The sequence below is a fragment of the Nyctereutes procyonoides genome, unplaced genomic scaffold (assembly GCF_905146905.1).
Source record: "Nyctereutes procyonoides isolate TBG_1078 unplaced genomic scaffold, NYPRO_anot_genome, whole genome shotgun sequence".
Classification (NCBI taxonomy): domain Eukaryota; kingdom Metazoa; phylum Chordata; class Mammalia; order Carnivora; family Canidae; genus Nyctereutes; species Nyctereutes procyonoides.
Window position 1 is genome coordinate 22,502,759 of NW_026575132.1, and position 18,477 is coordinate 22,521,235.

The 18,477-nt window shown below is 35.8% G+C and overlaps 1 long non-coding RNA gene across 2 annotated transcripts in view; it reads right to left on the reverse strand.

The window, feature by feature from the left end:
* LOC129522718 (uncharacterized) overlaps positions 1–18,477 on the reverse strand; it is an 81,815-nt gene that overhangs the window by 56,258 nt on the left and 7,080 nt on the right. For both annotated transcript variants that reach the window (XR_008666962.1, XR_008666961.1), the window contains exons 3-4: positions 11,702–11,793; positions 11,444–11,569 (exon numbers count right to left, since the gene is read on the reverse strand). This is a non-coding gene — a long non-coding RNA (uncharacterized LOC129522718). The remainder of the gene's footprint in view (positions 1–11,443; positions 11,570–11,701; positions 11,794–18,477) is intronic.

Consider the following 18,477-nt stretch of genomic DNA (forward strand, 5'->3'; position numbering starts at 1 on the left):
AATTTGAGAGTTAATTCCTAGTTAGGAATAAATGGAGTAATGTGGGGGGAAATAACTCCTAATTGGAATACACTGAGTGGCTATAAAGTTACTCATAATGCTATGCATACCAAGCAGATTGTTAGTAGCCAAGTAAATGTAGAAGACCAATATGGCATTGGGACCTTAACCATGTTAATGATCTATGGCAAGGTGGACCATGCCCTGGACTTCTAGAATTCTCCTTAGAGAAATTCAAAAGTGCCCAGCACCGAACTACCAGAGTGTAATGTTTTATTTCAGATGGAAAGACTAGATTTGTGAAAAGAGCTTGGTCTCTGTATGGAGGCAAATCTGAATTTGAATCCTAGTGACAACACAGCCAGCAGAGCCTTGGGAAAACATACCTCAGTGTTTCCAAATACAAGGATAACATTAGGACGCTGAAAGTGACAGATTGTGGTGCCACGCAGGTATAAGTAGTCTCAGACCATCTCAACGGGAGGTGGAGGTGGAGGTGAGGATGACAAAATCAGCCTCATCAGATTCTCTGGAATCAAGAAGTCCCTAACCTGAAGTTCCTATCAGACTCCCAGCCTAAGCCAAACAACGGCATGGGGCTTGGAGATGTACAGAGGAACCCACTGCAGCAAGGACATGTGGTTTATAGACTGCTGCAGGTCCAAAAAGTGTTTGTTGTTGCTTCATGGTAGGATAAGCACAAAAAATTAAGGGTAAAGATTTTAGACTTTTAGAAAAATTTGAAAAAATGTGTATCTATAGAAACGAATAATAAAAAATGTGTTTCTGTTTTGTATGTCTTTATTTTCAAGTTTCCACTATTCCAGTATTTCAGTTTTATTATATTTTATCAAAGTACTGGTCTGTGACAAAACGGGAGGAGGGAACCTGGTCCACCATCAAAGACAATGTGTGAAGCCCTAATCTAGATGTTATAGCCCTTAAGCCTACTGACTGAAATCTATTAACTAATCTTTTTATATAAAAGTACTGATTCCATATAGATATGGTCTGTTTTAAAACTTTTCCTCCAGTTAGGGTAATCTCAGTAAGTCCAGCGCTGACGTCCAAATTTAATATCAAGATTTAGATTTGACAACATCAGAGCTAAATGGAAAACTAATTAACAATCATTATGCTCATCAAACATAAGTCTATTTAATATCATTTCTTTTGCCTGGTTCAATGCTTTCTAGACTTCCATGAAGCAATACTCTTAATCAAATACCAATGGCACACTTGTTTCATGTGATGCTACATTACAGAGGCAATAATAAAAATGTTATCAAAAGGCAAGAGAAATGACTCCAGTCTAGATGAATGAAACACAGTTTAATTGAGAATGTGGATCAGAAGACTTGATTTTTAAAAAAGCAATTTTCTCCTTTGGGTTTGTACTAGCTTTATAGTTCTATGCAAATGTTTAATATCCAATACAGATCTCATTGTGTTATTACTGAAGCTCGTAGTTGAAAATGTTCGTTTACAAATGTTTATCTTACCAAACAGATAAACATTAAGGTGCTCTATAATGGGTTTTTGTTTTGAGTTTATCCATTGATTTGTAAAATTCAGAGTGAGCAGATCCCTGTGTTAGGCTTTTAAATTTGCAAGCATTGGAGTTCAATCAATTCCAATTGTTGGAGTGGGACCAACATCCTTAGGTGAAAGAAAACATTACTTGATAACTCCTTTTATCTTCTTTAAGCTGAGAAAAGCAGCAGTCTCATTCAAATGCCAACTTCCCAATGAGAAACACACACTTTCTGCTTTATCTCCAACATAAGGCAGAAAGAAAAAGAGAATACAGCAAGTAGGAGAATATTACATTGTGTCTGAACATCTGATAGCCCCACACATCAGAAACAGATCTAATTGAATGGTTTGCACCTTTTAACGGATAGAACAGCTATTAAATAGACTTATTCCTTTAATCATAGAAACCAAGTCTTTATATTTCCTCTCTCATATATTAAGTATTAAAGATTTTTATTACTTTTTTCCTGATTATAAGAGTAATACATGTTCATTATAGAAATGCATAAAGAAGCAAAAGTCATCCATAGTCTCACCACATTTACAGATAAACATCATTAACATTTGTAGATTACTTTTCTTTTTCCTGTAGAGATTCATACATATTTAGTTTTCTGTACAGCAGACTATAATGTGACTATCCTATATCAATGTGTATCTTATTCATTTACTATTAAACTATAAATATTTTTCAAACCCAATAAATATCTTTTGAGTAATTTCCAGTGACTGTATAATATTATATTGTATTTAAGTTATCCACATGAGCATCCTCCTATGGTTGAACACTTAACTTTTTAAAGAGGTTAAGGAGATGTTTTCAGAATCAATAATTAGTTCAATTCCTGGCTGACTCTGCCACTTATTAGCTATGTGACCGTAGTCAAGTTCTTAATCTCTCTAAACTGTAATTTTCTCATCTATAAAAATTAGGATAATAATACCAGCTACTTAATAGGGTTGCAATAGTAAACAAGATGATGCATATAAAAGAGCTAAACATAGGGTCTGCCTTTTCTCATTAAATGTTAATTATTTTGATGCTATGATGAACATCTTAGGTCAGATACCGTTGGTCTAGTTTTTTATTTAGACATATGCCAAGAAGATAAGAAATAGGAGAGTATATTTTAAAAAGTACTTTTCAGCTTTGAGTACAGCCAGGAGAAACTGTTGAACAGTGACTATACTTTGTCATAATATGTTAGATTACTTAGGGTAAGCAAACTAGCAAGACAACATGGAAAAGCTACTGATTTAAATGTTGCAGGAACAAAACATTTTGTGAATACCTATTTCACTTGGAATTATTCATTGATTCATCAGATGATGTTAAAAATAGAAAGATAACTGGTCCACTCAGTAAAAGATATTAGATGACAAACAGGAGATGTACATTATTTTGCACATACCTTAGAAGAAATAACGCCTTGAACATGCAGTAACTCTGACCTGCCCAGACTTAAAATCTATCTGAACATTTCCTTCTTTCCTTTTATTCATCCCTTACCCCACAGCTAACCCAGAGAAGTAGCTGCTAACTGGTCTTCTGTACAGATGCTGACTTCACTGCAACATACTTTCAGACACACAAAATCTGTTTACTCCATAACTCATCAAATATGAGAAAGAGGACAAGAAAGAAGGCGTAAAAGGAACTTAAAAATATCCACTCATTTACTCTCACAAATCTCTGGAACACCTGTAAGAAATAAGTTACCCTAAAAATCAATTTATTGCATTTGTCATATGAATGCACATGTATTAAGTAGGTCATTTTTTTTTCTCTATCTGAATTAAAAAACAAGCACGTAAACTTGGGCAATGGAGTTTAAAGAACAACTGTGGCAGCCAGGATGGCCATTGTATTGTCACATGGAATACAGTTTATGTGCGTAGCCAATAGAATACCTTGGAAATGATGGACTGTAATTTAAGAGGCCAGGTCATCAAACACACTGTAGCTTCCACCTTGCTCTCTCCTAGATCACTCACTCTGGTGGAAGCCAACCACCATGTTTTGAGGCCACTTAAGCATGGAGACATGGAGAGGGCCATGTCATGAGGAGCTGAGGCCTCCTGCCTCTAGACAGCCTTGCTTGCTAGCCTTAGGAGTGAGCTACCTCTGAAGCAAGACCTCCAGACCCTGTTGAGATGCTCTAGCTGACATCTTGACTGTAACTCTGTAATCCTGGAGACCTTGAGCTGGAATCATTTCACTAACCTAGTTGGGTGCCCCAATTTCTTGACCTATAAGAAATTTGTGATAAAATAAATGTTTTAAGGCAGTAAGTTTTGAAGTAATTTGTATGTATGCAATGATATATAGATAATACAACTGAAGCTGGTGCTCTTACAGCATTGTTATTAGAGTACTCATTTAATTCACATTAACCAAGTAAAACTTTCCTTCATGATGTGTAAAAAGTATACAGATTAACTAAAAAAAAAAAAATTAGGGTCAGGTAAGTAGGATATTTAAGTAATCTGTAAGTATACGAAAAAAATACTCAACTTCATTAGTCATCAGAGTGATTCAAATTAAAACCACAATAAGATACAACTGTACACCCACCACAAGGGCTAGGATTACAAAGAATGATAATACCAAGTATTGATAAGGAAATGAAGCACCTGGAATTCTCATATACTACAGAAGAGGGTAAACTATTTAGCAGTACAGTATGTACTAAAACTGAACTTATCTAGGCGCTACAACCTAACCACTGCACTTCTAGTAATAAACCCAACAAAAATGTACATATACAGGCACCAAACAATGTATACAAAAATGTTTATAGTCAAACACTGGGAACAATCCACATGTCCCATAGCAGTAAAATGGATAAATTGAGATGTAGTCATACAAGGAAATACTATACAGCAACAAGAAATAAACAAATTACAGAGATACTCAACAAGAATGAACTTCACATATTGAGTGAAAAAAGCCAATCTTTTAAAGTAAAAAGAAAAAAAAAAGGAAAGAAAAATAATGCAGTTATATAATTCTGTTTAAATAAAGTTCAAACTGGTCAAAACTATCTATGTTAATAAAAGCCAGGATAATGGTTATCTCTGGGGAGAAGGAGGTCAAAGAGGAGGAAATGGCTGGGAAGGCACAGGGTGGGGAGATTCTGGGTGCTGACAAGGATCTATTTCCTGATCTTCCCGGTGGTTACTTCAGTGTGATCACTTGGTGGATAATTCATTAAGCTATATATCTATGATTTGTGTACTTTTTTGTATGTAGGCTTTTCGTTGATAAAAAAAAATTCATTTAAAAAGTATACAACATACTAAGTATCAACCTTAATTTATTTTCATGGTTGAACTTTCATTAGATGGGGGAGAACTCTTGTTTTTAGGAATCACATATTGAAGGATTAAGGGAGAAGAGGGCACATGTCTATAATTCTCAAGTGGCTTAGGAAAAAATAAAACATAAATTATATATATAATTATGTTTTTATACATTCTTCTTATCGCTAGGTTTCTATTTATATAAGTAAACAAAATACATAAATAATAAACATATATACTATGTATAAACAGTGAATACACACAATACAATTATATATTTTATTTATATAAGTAACTAAATATATATATTTTTATATACACACACACACACAAAGAGAGAAACCCAGTGATGAGAAAAATGTGTAAAAAAAAAAAAAAAGGTTAACAATCAGGGAGTCTGGGTCAAAGTATGTGAGAGTTCTTTGTGTTATTCTTTTTTTTTTTAATATTTTATTTATTTATTCATGAGAGACACAGACTGAAAGAGAGAGGCAGAGACAGGCAGAGGGAGAAGCAGGCTCTATGCAGGGAGCCCGATGCGGGGCTCGATCCCGGGACCCCAGGATCATGCCTGGGCCGAAGGCAGGCACGAAACCACTGAGCCACCCAGGGATCCCCCTCTTTGTGTTATTCTTAAAATTTTTCTATGAATTTGAGATTATTTCAAAATAAGTTAAAAAGCATATTTAAAATACATCCAACAGTTCCACTTACAGACTGCATTTCCATGAGTTTATAGTCAGATTTAGAGGTAAATTTCTCTATGCCTTAGAAAGCACAGAGATGGGGATATTAATATCTATCTTTCAAGGCTACTATAATGACTTGAGAAAATAAGAGAAATAATAGGTAACAGTTATACAACTTGCCCTATATCATACACCTAGTAAGTATGAGCCAGAATTGGGTCACATTTGGGTCTTTGACCCCAGAATCTACAGTGTCATTGAGCATGCAAATCAGCCAAGCAAATGACACAGTGAATGCCACAAAGCAGATGTCATTAACAGTATCTGTGATGATGATGATGATGATAATGATGCTTGCATTATTAGTTTGCTAGGTCTGCTATAACAAAGTATCACAAATTGAGAGGTATAAAACAATAAAAATTTATTCCCCCATAGTTTTGGAGGCTAAAAATCCAAAATCAAGGTGTCAGCAGGGCCATGATCCTTCAAAAGCCTCTAGGGGAAGATCTCTCCTTCTTCACATCTACTTTAGGACACTATTCATATGGGATCAGGGCCCCCCTCCCCATATTCAGTATGATCTCATCTTAACTTGATTACATCTGCAAAGACCCAATTTCAAAACACAGTCATATTCACAGGTACTGGGGGTTAGGACCTCAGCCTGTATCTTGAGGAGACACACAATTCAGCCCGTAAAAAATGCTTAAGAACTTTGTTATGTTCTTGCCAAACACTAAGTTTAACTGAAAGAACTCCCTTGCTGATTCCTGAGAAGAGAGGAAATGATACTTGGGCACGAGGGAAAGAAATTCTCTTATGTATGTCTCTTCTTTCTGCTTAAAAAAGTGAAATGGAGATGCTCCATTTTGCACTCAGAAATGTAGTCATTTCAAAGTTCATCCAGTTCCTTCTGTATTTAAAAGTTTCAGACAAGGGCAAATGGCTACAGAGTATTTTAAAAAGGCATAGTTTTGAGGAAACTTTATTAAAGGGTACTTCAAGGTAATAAATTTAAATAAACATTATACATATTTATATATATATATATATATATATATATATATATATATATATATATGTGAGCAGTGACCCTGGCAAAGTATTACATTTAGGTAAAGGTTTCTCTTCCTCTCTGAGAAGTACCTTTATCCCTGGGATATATGCGTGTCTGTGTGTATATTAAATTTGATAATTGGAGACTTCCATTGAGAGAGAATATATCTATTTAACATTGGAGAAGGGATGAGAAAGAGAGAATGGAGAAAGCGGTTTGACTTAAATCTAGCACCCACCATAGTCTATTATGTTGAAGCCCCCAGGGATGATCTAGCTTGAATAACTCAGATATTTAGAAATGCTATGCCCTGCATTATTATTTCTAGAGACTGCATGGTAGAGAAATATCAGACACAACCTTGCAAATAGAGAAGTCAGTTTCCCAAGAGGGGATTAGCGGGTCATTATAATGTAGGTACGAATAAGAAAGCAATTGCTGAGAAATGTGGCATAGAGAGCAGGAGGTCAAGGAAGGAACCTGAGTTGCATCCATGAAGGAAATCCTCCACAAAGGTTCCAGCCTTTGGGAGCTTTTCCCTTGGGCAAGGAGAATAAGGACATGTAGCATATAGCTTAAATTTTTTCTCTGCATCATAATTCTCTTTAGTCCAACACAGTAAGTGAGTCAGATATATCTGTACAGCCCAGCAAGTGAGGTATGGAGTTAAGGGGTAAAGTAATTAAGGCAAGTATAGCTAGTTGTTCATCTATCCCTCAGCATCCAATCAAAGGAGCCTATTTTCCAGAAAATGAAAGCATTGTTCATGTCAAAAAAGAGTACCGATCAGTCTCAAAGCAGAACAGCATGAGATGGGGAAGATCAGAAAGCCAAGAAAGGCAACAGTCAAGGGGACTATTCAGGACTTTGTGAAAGATAAACAAAATTTCTTTAAAAAAGGGATCTTGGGAGATCTATGAATAGAGAAAGAGAGTGTGTGCAATTACACAGTCACTGCAAAGCTCTCCCACAAAACCCCACCGCTTCATACTCTTGTATTACATGTTCACATTTTTATGATTTGCATTAAGAAAAGCTATCAGAAATTTGGAGAAAAGATGATGATGTTATCTTTTAATATCACATAAATAAGACTACCTAAGGGCCATCTAAACAGAGAATGGAACTTTCTTTGATTTACTATTCACTACTCTGATGTCTGTCAAGTTAGGTGTTAGAAACTGATCAATTCAAATGATGTCAGTCCTAAAGAGAAGCTAATCCTGAATGCTATGGTTACTGCCATGTAGGACATTAACTAGATTTACATGTGATTAAGCAACTGAAATTCAGAACTCCTTTTTATTGACATTTTTTACTTATCATCTATATAACAGTCTCATGTTCTTGTTTGCACTGGTTTTGTTAACCTACTCATCAAAAAGTTTGGTCTGTGCTACTTGTATGCCAATCATATTTATATTTTCAAATTACTTTAACACCTTCATACATTTGTAGCAAATCCTATCAAAAGACAAATATTTTAGAGGTGTCTGAGTGGCTCAATCAGTTGGGCCTCTGACTCTTGATTTCGGCTTGGGTCATGATCTCAGGGTCGTGGGATCATGCCCTGTATCAGGCAGGGCTTAGCATGGAGCCTGCTTGACATTCTCTCTCTCTCTCTCTCTCTCTCTCTCTCTCTCTCTCTCTCTCAAAAAAAAAAAAAAAAAAAAAGACATACTTTTTTGAGCCTGGTTTGTTAGAGACAGAACAAACTTCCCTTATAGGGAAGAGCAACAAAAAAAGGACATATCAGACATTTTAGGACATACATTTGTAGTTTGTAAAAGCAAACAATATGATATTTTATATTTGACTATAGTAAATAAACCTTCAACACTGATTTGGACTGGTGGGAACATGTAGATGACAATAATAATTTTCAGGTGGAGCATGATAATTTTAGGTTCATTAGAAAAGAGGGATTATGGTCAAAAGAATTGCAAAATGTTCCTTTAGGAAATTGTTCAGTATTGTAAACCCCATGCCTGGAAGTATGAGGCAGTATTCTGTTTATTGCTCTTATTTTAAAATCACATAAATAAACCAAAATGCTATGCTTGCCACAAATATACCTTAAGACTTTATCTTTGGTGTTTCATAAATAATCATTTTGTGACTGTGGTGTGTGACCAATTAGCTCAGCTTGTTAGTTACTGTGCTAATGAGGCCACAGCCTCAGATCTGATCCCCAAACGATCAAGCTAGTCTCACAAACTCATGCTGTATCATTAGTCACAAGAGAGATCTAACGTTTAGTAAGAATGTGGATGAAGCAGCACAAATCTATCAACCCCCAAATAACCTCAACTATACACCCCAAATTTCACAGGTTGATAGCATTCTTTATCATAGTGTGCAGCCTACACAGAAACATGTCAAACCTGGAGCTGACTATAGCCAATGATTTTTTTTTTTCCTAACTAAAGAAAAATAAGAAGGTTGGCCATAAAATTTCACAGAATGCTTTAGTTTTAATAATCCATTCACCAATATTAATAGGGTTTCTCTTATATTGAGATTGATTTGGCTCTAACCATCAGGTATTATAAATTGGAGCTTCATCTGATGATCTATCCTCAGCTTATACTGAACTCACTCTGACTTACTGGGTTTATCCAGAGATTGTGGATTCCATCATTAAACCAATTCTAAGAGTCAAACCCCCTGCAGCCCTTCTTCCTTTGCCACAGGCTTTCAGTGGCTTTAAGAAAATGTACTCCCTTTCAGTATCTAAGGACTCAGTCTTTTTTGTTCTTTTTACATAAGGAAGAAACTAGTTTTTCTGTTCTACATAACAAAAGAATGAGAGAGAAAGAGAGAGAGAGAGAGAATCCTTTTCTGAGAATCATGACATTGTTGCCACCTATCAGATTTTTGATGGATTTCCTATACCAAGTCCAACAGGATTCCATATCGAAGCAGCATTTCCCTAAAAATCTGTTTGGTATTTAGTTTTTGCAAGGCTATTCTCTATTAAACAGATCATATTTTTCAAGCAATATTTTACATACATTCAAATCAGAAAGGCTCCTTCCAGAGGTTTCTCAGAGACTAACTTTATTCCATTATTTGATCATGGAACATCAAATAAGTTACTAAAATCATTTTCTCATTTATATATGAAATTTACGGTATATTAGATGGTGATAAGGCTCTATATAGAGGAAGCTGTGCAAGAAATGGGGAGAAAGTATAGAAGGATGTGAAGGGGATTTGCAAGCACCTGAGTAGCTCTCTTTTTTCTCCCTCCAGTCTTTCCTCTTAGTGAGGCCTGCCCTGGTCATTGCAATATATCACTTTGATCTTCTATCATGTGTTCTGCTTTTGTTGATAAGAGTTAGAGCCAAATTTATGTCTTTGTTATGTGCATTGCTTATCAGCTGCCTCCCCTTACTCCATGAGGCATGAATTTTCATGGGACGCCTATGGTGGCTCAGCAGTTTGGCGCCTACCTTCGGCTCAGGGCATGATCCTGGAGACGTGGGATCCAGTCCCACATCGGGCTCCCTGCGAGGAGCCTGCTTCTTCTCTGCCTGTGTGTCTGCCTCTCTCTCTGTGTCTCTCATGAATAAGTAAATAAAATCTTTAAAAAAAAAAAAGAATTTTTGTCCATTTAATTTTAATTCACTATTGTTTCCTAAGGTTTTGGAGCATTACAGAGTAAGGGTGAGTGTGTGCACACGCTCTCTCGCGCGCACGCGCCCTCTCTCTCTCTCTCTCTCTCTCTCTCTCTCTCTATGAAAGGAAAGTGTAGTCAGCAGGGATGGCTTCTCTGGAAACCTAACAATGAGAAGAGATGTAAAAGTTCTCCAGCCTTGAAGGTGGTTTCATGCCTGGAGAGTTGAAGAAGCAACAGAGACTCTACTGCTGTTGCAGTGGAACAAGAAAGAGAATGGTGGAAGATGACAGGGAAGTGAGGGGCCAGATGCACAGTGTCTGTGGGTCATTATAAGTGCTCTGTCTTTTACTAGGAGTGAGAAGGGAGGCCATTGGCAGAGCAGAGTTAAATCAGGATTATACATGCTTTTATTTTTTTCAAAGATTTATTTACTTTTATTTTTTTGAGACAGAGCAAGGGGCAGAGAGAGAGAATCCTCAAGCTGACTCCCCACTAAGTGCAGAGACGATGTGGGACTTGATCCCAGGACCCTGATTATGACCTGAGCTGAAATCAAGAATCAGCCACTTAGCTGACTGAGTACCCCCCCAAAGTACCCCAGGATTATATATGCTTTTAGAAGAATTTCTCTGTCTGGCTACTCTGTTGAGAATAGACCGCAGGGGGCAGACATGAGAAAAACATTTAGAAGATGGTTGCAATAATCCAGGAAGGAGATGACAATTACTTGGTAGTAGAAGAGTAGACAGATTCTGCACATATTTTGAAGATGTAATTGGTGGGATTTATTGACAGATTGGCTGTGAGGTATAAGAGTAAGAAAGAAACTCAAGGTGACTTCAAAATGTTTGACCTAAGCAAGTGGTTGGAAATAAATGCCACTGAGTAAGACATAAAGACTATGGGAGACATTCTTGGGGAGAATGAAAAAAGGTGTTGAGAATCAATATTTTCCTGTTAAGTTTTCATTTTGGTGTTCAAAATGGTCTGAATTTCTTGTCTTATTTCTTATTTTCCCAAGCCACCAGGCGGTTTAGGCCATGGACTCAGCTCCAGGCTTCGTGAGTTCCCTAATGGCTGCTACCCATTGCAGATTCTCAATGTAACCACCGAGGAATCTTTCTAGGAGTCCAGGACCTTTCTGGGAATATATATACACACATATACATAAAGTTTGTTTGCATCAGAGAGCTGCACGCAGGGGAGTGGAGCTCAAATCTAAGTGTGACTTACCTGTGGCTCTTCTGTGAGGAAGAGAGGAACAGTGAAATCTAAGGGTTCGGTGAGAACCTTGCCTGTACACCTCATCCCATAGGCCAGTAGCTGAAGGCTTTGGATCCCATTCTTCATCATGAAAAGCTGTTTAAAAAATGATTAAAGAAGACAATTTAGGTAATACAAACAAACTTTATTTAATACTTCATGAAGCAGACAGTCTCCTTCTGGAGAACTGCAAAAGGTAGAAGGCACGAAGTTTTTATAGAATCTAACCTTTGGTTTGCTGATGCAGCACCGCAGGCAGGAGGAGCTCCACTAGAAAGTTACTTCATCACTGTGTAACAAATTACCCCAACCTTTGGCAGCTTAAAATAACAAACAAAAAAACAAACATTTTTAACCTCATAGTTCCTTCCGGTGATTCTGAAATCTAGCTTAGCTGGGTGGTTCTGGCTTAGAGTCTCTCACGAGGGTGTGGTCAAATTGACCACTGAGGCTGCAGACCTTGGAAAACCTGACTCCAACTGGAAAAGGAGAACCCATGTCAGCTCCTCACCACTTGGGCCTCTAAACACGGCTGCTCACAACATGGCTGATAACCTCACCTAAAGGAGTGAGCCAAGACAGAGAAAGAAAGAGTCCCAGATGACAGCTGCCCCATTGCTTCTGCAGTATGTTATTGGTCATAAAGACCAACCCTGCCTGCCTCAGGGCAGAAGGGGAGCCACAAAGATGAGTGGACCAGAAGATGGGCATCATCAGGGATATTTGGGAAGCTGACTACACAAACCCAGTTTTATCAATTTCTATGTTTTTCTGCATAACTGTGTATAATCAAAAAATTGATAATGAAATATTTGTTAAACAGCATTGCACTATTATTCCTTTACTTAAAGCTAAGAAGAAGGATCTTCTACTGACCTACAAGCACCCATTTTGCATTTAATGTTGGCAATTTCTTAATCTTACCATGTGATATAGAAAAGTTTGTTGGTTTTTCTTTTTTTGCTTGAAAATTATTTCTTAATCTTAATGTTCCCAGTGCCAACCTAGTGTAAGACACATACTAGGTGTTTTTTTTTTTTTAATTTTTATTTATTTATGATAGTCACACAGAGAGAGAGAGAGAGAGAGAGGCAGAGACATAGGCAGAGGGAGAAGCAGGCTCCATGCACCGGGAGCCCGACATGGGATTCGATCCAGGGTCTCCAGGATCGCGCCCTGGGCCAAAGGCAGGCGCTAAACCGCTGCGCCACCCAGGGATCCCAAGGTGTTTTTTTTTTTTAAGATTTTATTTATTTATTCACGAGAGAGACAGAGAAAGACAGAGAGAGAGGTAGAGACACAGGCAGAGGGAGAAGCAGGCTCCATGCAGAGTACCTGACGTGGGACTCGATCCTGGGTCTCCAGGATCATGCTCTGGGCTGAAGGCGGCGCTAAACCGCTGAGCCACCCAGGCTGCCCCATACTAGGTGTTTTATGAATGTTTATTGAATGCATAGATCCTTCAAATGATCTAATTCCTTAATTTCCTTAGCCCATGGTTTCTCAACCCTTTAAAAAACCCTGTGTGTCAGAGCAATCATATTTCCTGAATGCTAAAAATTGTCTGGTCATTGTTGGCAGATGGAAATATATGTAAAGCAAAAAAGGGGTGGTCTTTCATAAAGGTACAGAAGAAGGGTGAAGAATGTATCCCCCCTCACAGTGTAACTGAGCAGTACTGCAAAGTCCACCTCCAGCAAAATATCTCCTATTTTACCACTAACCACCACTATTACCTGACCTGAAATTGAACACTGCCATTTTAAAGGAATAAATGTTTTTCGAGAAGGGCTACCATAGCATCCTTCTCTAACTTTGTTAGTAAATCAGGAATCATCTGGTAAATATCACTTTGAGATTTCAACTGAGAATTGGCCCTAAAGTGTTATACAAGATAAAATTTAGTATGAAACAAAAAAAGAGGGAGATTTAGAAAGACAAGCCCAGGAGTGAAAAAGTACAGTTCCAATGTATCAATTTCTTTAAAAGGTTATCAACACATACACACACACACACACACAAATATGAATATCCACACAAATATGAATACCCACACAAATATAAACATGAATTATCCATATATACTATTTCCTTAAGTTTACAACATTCTTTCTTTCAATCTTCTGAAATTAAAATGCAACTTAAAATTAATGTGAGGTATTACACCTCTGTTTCCACCTACCAACAGAAAACCTGATATAAAATAGATGGTGTACCTTAGAATTGAAACATTCAGTGGTGGCCCCTTTCTAGACTGAAATGTATGCTCTCTGGAGGGTGCCTTTTATCACATGCTCACCATTAGTACTAGCACAGATTTTGGGGTGGGAAAAGGCAGCTCCAATTCTACTTCTTCCTGGCACTGTGACTTCCATAGGCCTTTCCCTTCTGCATCTGAAAAATGGGTAAGAATGGGATATCCCAGATTGTGGTATAATGAAAATGAGTGATAAGAACTCCTCATTGACTCAAAAGCATTGTGCAAATGCAGTTGATTATTTTTGATGTGAGATTCTGAGTGGAAGCTGATGACCCAAGGAACAGCCTCTGCTGCTCCCTAGTGGTGGTACATTCTCCTGGGAGTGCTGGTCTAGAACTAAATCTTTGCTTTTATTACTCTTTGAGGAAATGCCTTTCTTTTGATATGCTGAATACTGTGTGTAGAACTGCATGAATTCATTGCATGAATACGTAGAGAATAATCTAAGCAGGAAATGGTCTACATATTCTTCTGTGATTGCACTTTCTTGAACATCCTCATTTCTCTGCCCTTGTTAAGCTTAAATGACCTAAATGGCCTCCTTTTATTCCTTCCCATCTCCTTGCCTTTAACTTCTTAGTAAGCATGAATTTTTGGTGATTACACATTTATGTTGTGTTCCCATGGGTCCTCTGGTCCCTTTCTAGTTTGTATTACTCTTAAAAATGAAAACTAAGAATTTTATCCAAAATAAGCTTTTCTAGCTTCCTTTCACTCTTAACCAGAACACATCAAGTTTTCCCTAAGAACAAAAATCACGTTTATTCTTTATTATTTTATTTAAAGGACCTAATTGTTGCCTTGTAATCTTCTGCTATTATCCACATATTGAATCAATGGTCCTCTCAAAAAAATAAATAAATAAAGGAGACATATTCTTAAATGCTTATTAAAAACTTGGTATCGAAGAACCCAAACACATTACACTTGGCCTTCACAAAACTTAAATGTAAAAATCATACGAATTTATAGTTGACATCCCTTTGCATTTAATGACTAAAAAAAGTAATAATAAATTATACTGACACTATTTTGAAATAATTCTTCTACTTGGAAGTTCTTTTGACATCCAGGCTCAACAATAAATTGATGCAGCATGTGGTCTCTGGGTCTGATATTTAATCTTAATCCTAAACTAGGTTCTCTGTGGAGAAAGGAGACATATGACAGATGACAATTGTATTTCATCTATAATTGCACATATGGAGTCTTTTTTCTACTCTTGAAGGATACATGTTTTTTTGCTGCAAGAAAAGCATCCAAGTATCTTACTATGCTCTTATTATTTCTAGCAATCCAAAATATTTTTCTTTTGCTATTGATTTTTATATGGAACCTTTCAGATGTTAGATTGAAGATTTTACTTTAACCTTGCAAACTGACCTTTTCTCTTCAAACACTAAGGATATTGGTTCTAAGTGCTAAATTATGATGTAACAGTGAAGATTTGATTTTTATGAATAAATTCTGAGAAAATACAGCTGATTAAATGAATTAATCTATGTGAAGTATAGAGAGCAGTGTGTAGCATGTAGCAATATACATAATTTATATTTATATAAATACATATTATATATATGTTTATGATGATACATAAACATTGCTATACTTTTGTAATGGGGATATATATATATTGCTAGAAATCAGTATAACATACTTTGCTGAAAGAAGTTATATAAAGACATACAAATTATTCCTTTAAAAATTAACGCAAACAAGAGTTTTATAAAAACCTTAAAATACAGAATTCTACTTTCCTATGCATTCAGCCAAAATGTACACTTTAAAATCTACTTACATATTCAACTATTTTATTTCTAAATTTAAAAACTGACATATTGGCAAGCAACTCTGAAATAAAACAACATTTTTACATGGTGATTACTTTTCAGCATGAGGGAAAGGGTAAGGTTCACCCACTTCCTTGGAGTCTTATATAGGAACATAAGGAGCGCCTATATCAGGCTGTGTTCTATTTTTTTTTAATGATATTTTTAAATCAAGTTTTAATTTAGCTTTTCCTGCTGATAGAAACATACCAATGATAGAACCCCAAATTCAGGGTTTTAGGGTTAGAGCAACTTACATTTCTGATCTAGAGAACTGAAATAATACGATACGTATTTATTTGCGCCTGTACATTTTTTGGTATCTCAGAGACAGGAGGAAAACACAAAGAATACATATGTAGGATCTGGTACCCAAATACTGAATGTACATAAACTAAGTTCTATATAATCATTGCGAAATGTCTGGAACTTTTAAGAATGCAGGCAAAACCAAATGTGCCACTTTCCTCATTTTAGATAATTTCTAAATTTGCAGTTTATATTTGAATCTTGCTATATAAATAGTATTTGCAAAGTGTCAAATATAAAGCATTTCAAAGAACTCTGTGCCTTACCTCAGTTGGCAAATGACAGGACAATTCTTGGATTCTGTCTAGATTAGTGCTGTCCAGTAAAAATACAATGGGAACTACATATCTTTAAATTTTCTAGTAGTCACATTAAAAACAGTAAAAAAAAAAAAACTAGAATTAATTTTAATAATATATTTTATTTAACCCAGTATGTCCTAAATAATGTCATTTCAACATGTAATCAATTAAAATTATCAGAAATTCTTTATATTTTTTACCATTTTAGTTCTAAGTCTTCAAAACATGATTTTTATTTTACACTTACTGAACTTTCAGTTCAGACTGGGCACATTTCAAGTGCTTAACAGTCAAATGTGACTAATGACTGCCATACTGGACAGCACAGGATTATATACTACAACAGTCAACAATACACTCTATTAAGTGTGAATGAGTCCTACTCTTTGCTAGCCTTTTTGAAACCTTTTTTTTTTTTTTTTTTTTTTAGGATGTTTTAAGCTACTTGTATAGAAGACAAAAATCAACTGGCTTGGACAACAACAAATGAAAGAAATTAATTACTCAAATACTAAGAAGTTTGAAAATGGGGTGGCTCAATGTTTGGCTAATTCAGAGGCTTCATAATGGTATCAAAACCCCAGAGTCTTCTCATCTTTCTTTAGACTCAAAGTAGATCTTATAATAGTTAGAAGAGAGTTAAAAGGTGGTTGCTACAGTTCTAAGAATCATAGCCAACAGAAAAGGGGTTGCTTTTATGATTCTCTTTTTAAGAGATAAGAAGAATTTTCCAGAGGCCCTACAATAGACTTTCTACCATGTTTTATTACCTAAAAAGTGGTCATATGTGCACCTATATACCTATCACTGCCAAGGGAAATAGGATTACAACAAATACCTTCTTTTTGTAAGTATATCTGGGCTTCTGAAAGGAGTGAATTGTAATAAAATTTGGGTCTTCCGGGATGCCTGGGTGGCTCAGTGGTTGAGCATCTGCCTTTGGCTCAGGGCGTGATCTCGAGACCTGGGATCAAGTCCCATATCAGGCTCCCTGCATGGAGCCTGCTTCTCCCTCAGCCTATGTCTCTGCCTCTTTCTGTCTCTCATGAATAAATAAATAAAATCTTAAAAAAAATTTTTGGGTCTTTCAGCAATAAGTGGGGGGGGTGGATTAAATTTTACATAGGCAATTAAGTGTCTGCCACACATCATCTTTAAACAAACTTTCTAATGCGACTTTTAAGATTTTCTTCAATAGAAAGTATTAGGACATTTCCTTATTTATATCAAGTTCCCAAACCCATGTATTCCTTTCTGTTTTTTTTTTTTTATTCCTTTCTGAACAAAGAATTTCTGTGTCTCAGAAATGCATCATTTCTGTATATAGAAATTCAAAAAAGAAATATGGAATCTCATTTTTCAGTTGTCACATTGTGTAACTATACATCCCAGTTTTACCAGAACCGTGAAATTCCATGCATTTTATCTAACTGTAAATTAAATATTCTTAAACAACAATGATGTTCATTCTCAAAAGTGTCTTACTTCTTTAAAAAAATAGATAATAAAAATTGCCTTTAAGGAAGTTTTGAATTTAGCAAACACAACTTCAAAGTAGTTACTATAAATATGTTCAAAGAACTAGAGGAAATCATATTTAAAGAATTAAAGGAAAGTACAATGACAACAATTCACTGAATTAAGAACATCAATAAAAAGATACAGATCATAAAAAAGAATCAAGTGAGATGCTAGAATTGAAAAATATAATAATAGAAATAAAATGTTCACTAGAGGGGCTTGAGAATAGATTTGAGCTGACAGAAAAAGAATGTGTGAACTCAAAGATAGAGTCATACAGATAAAACAATTTCAAGAATAGAAAGAAAAGAAAATGAGAAAAATAAAGAGTCTCAGAAAAACATGGGCTATGAGAAAGTACATGAACATATGAATAATGGGACTACTAGAAGGAGAAGAATAAGAACAGAAACAAATATTTGAAGAAACAATGTTTGAAAGCTTCCCAAATTTGATTTAAAAATTAATTTACACAACTAAGAAGTTCAATAAACTCTAAATAGGATAAAACCAAAGACATCACATCCACAACTAGGCATATTATAGTCAAAATGTTAAAATGCAAAGCAAAGAGAAAATCTTGAAAGCAGCAAAAGAAAATAATTCATCATGTACAAGCGAATTCCAGTAATATTCATAACTGACTTCTAATCAAAAAACGGAAACCAGAGGGAAGTATGATAACATATTCAAACTACTTACAAGAAAAAGATAAAGAAAAAAAAGCTGTCAAGCAAGAATCCTACCTGTAGCAAACCCCCTTCCAAAACTGAGAAAGCAAGA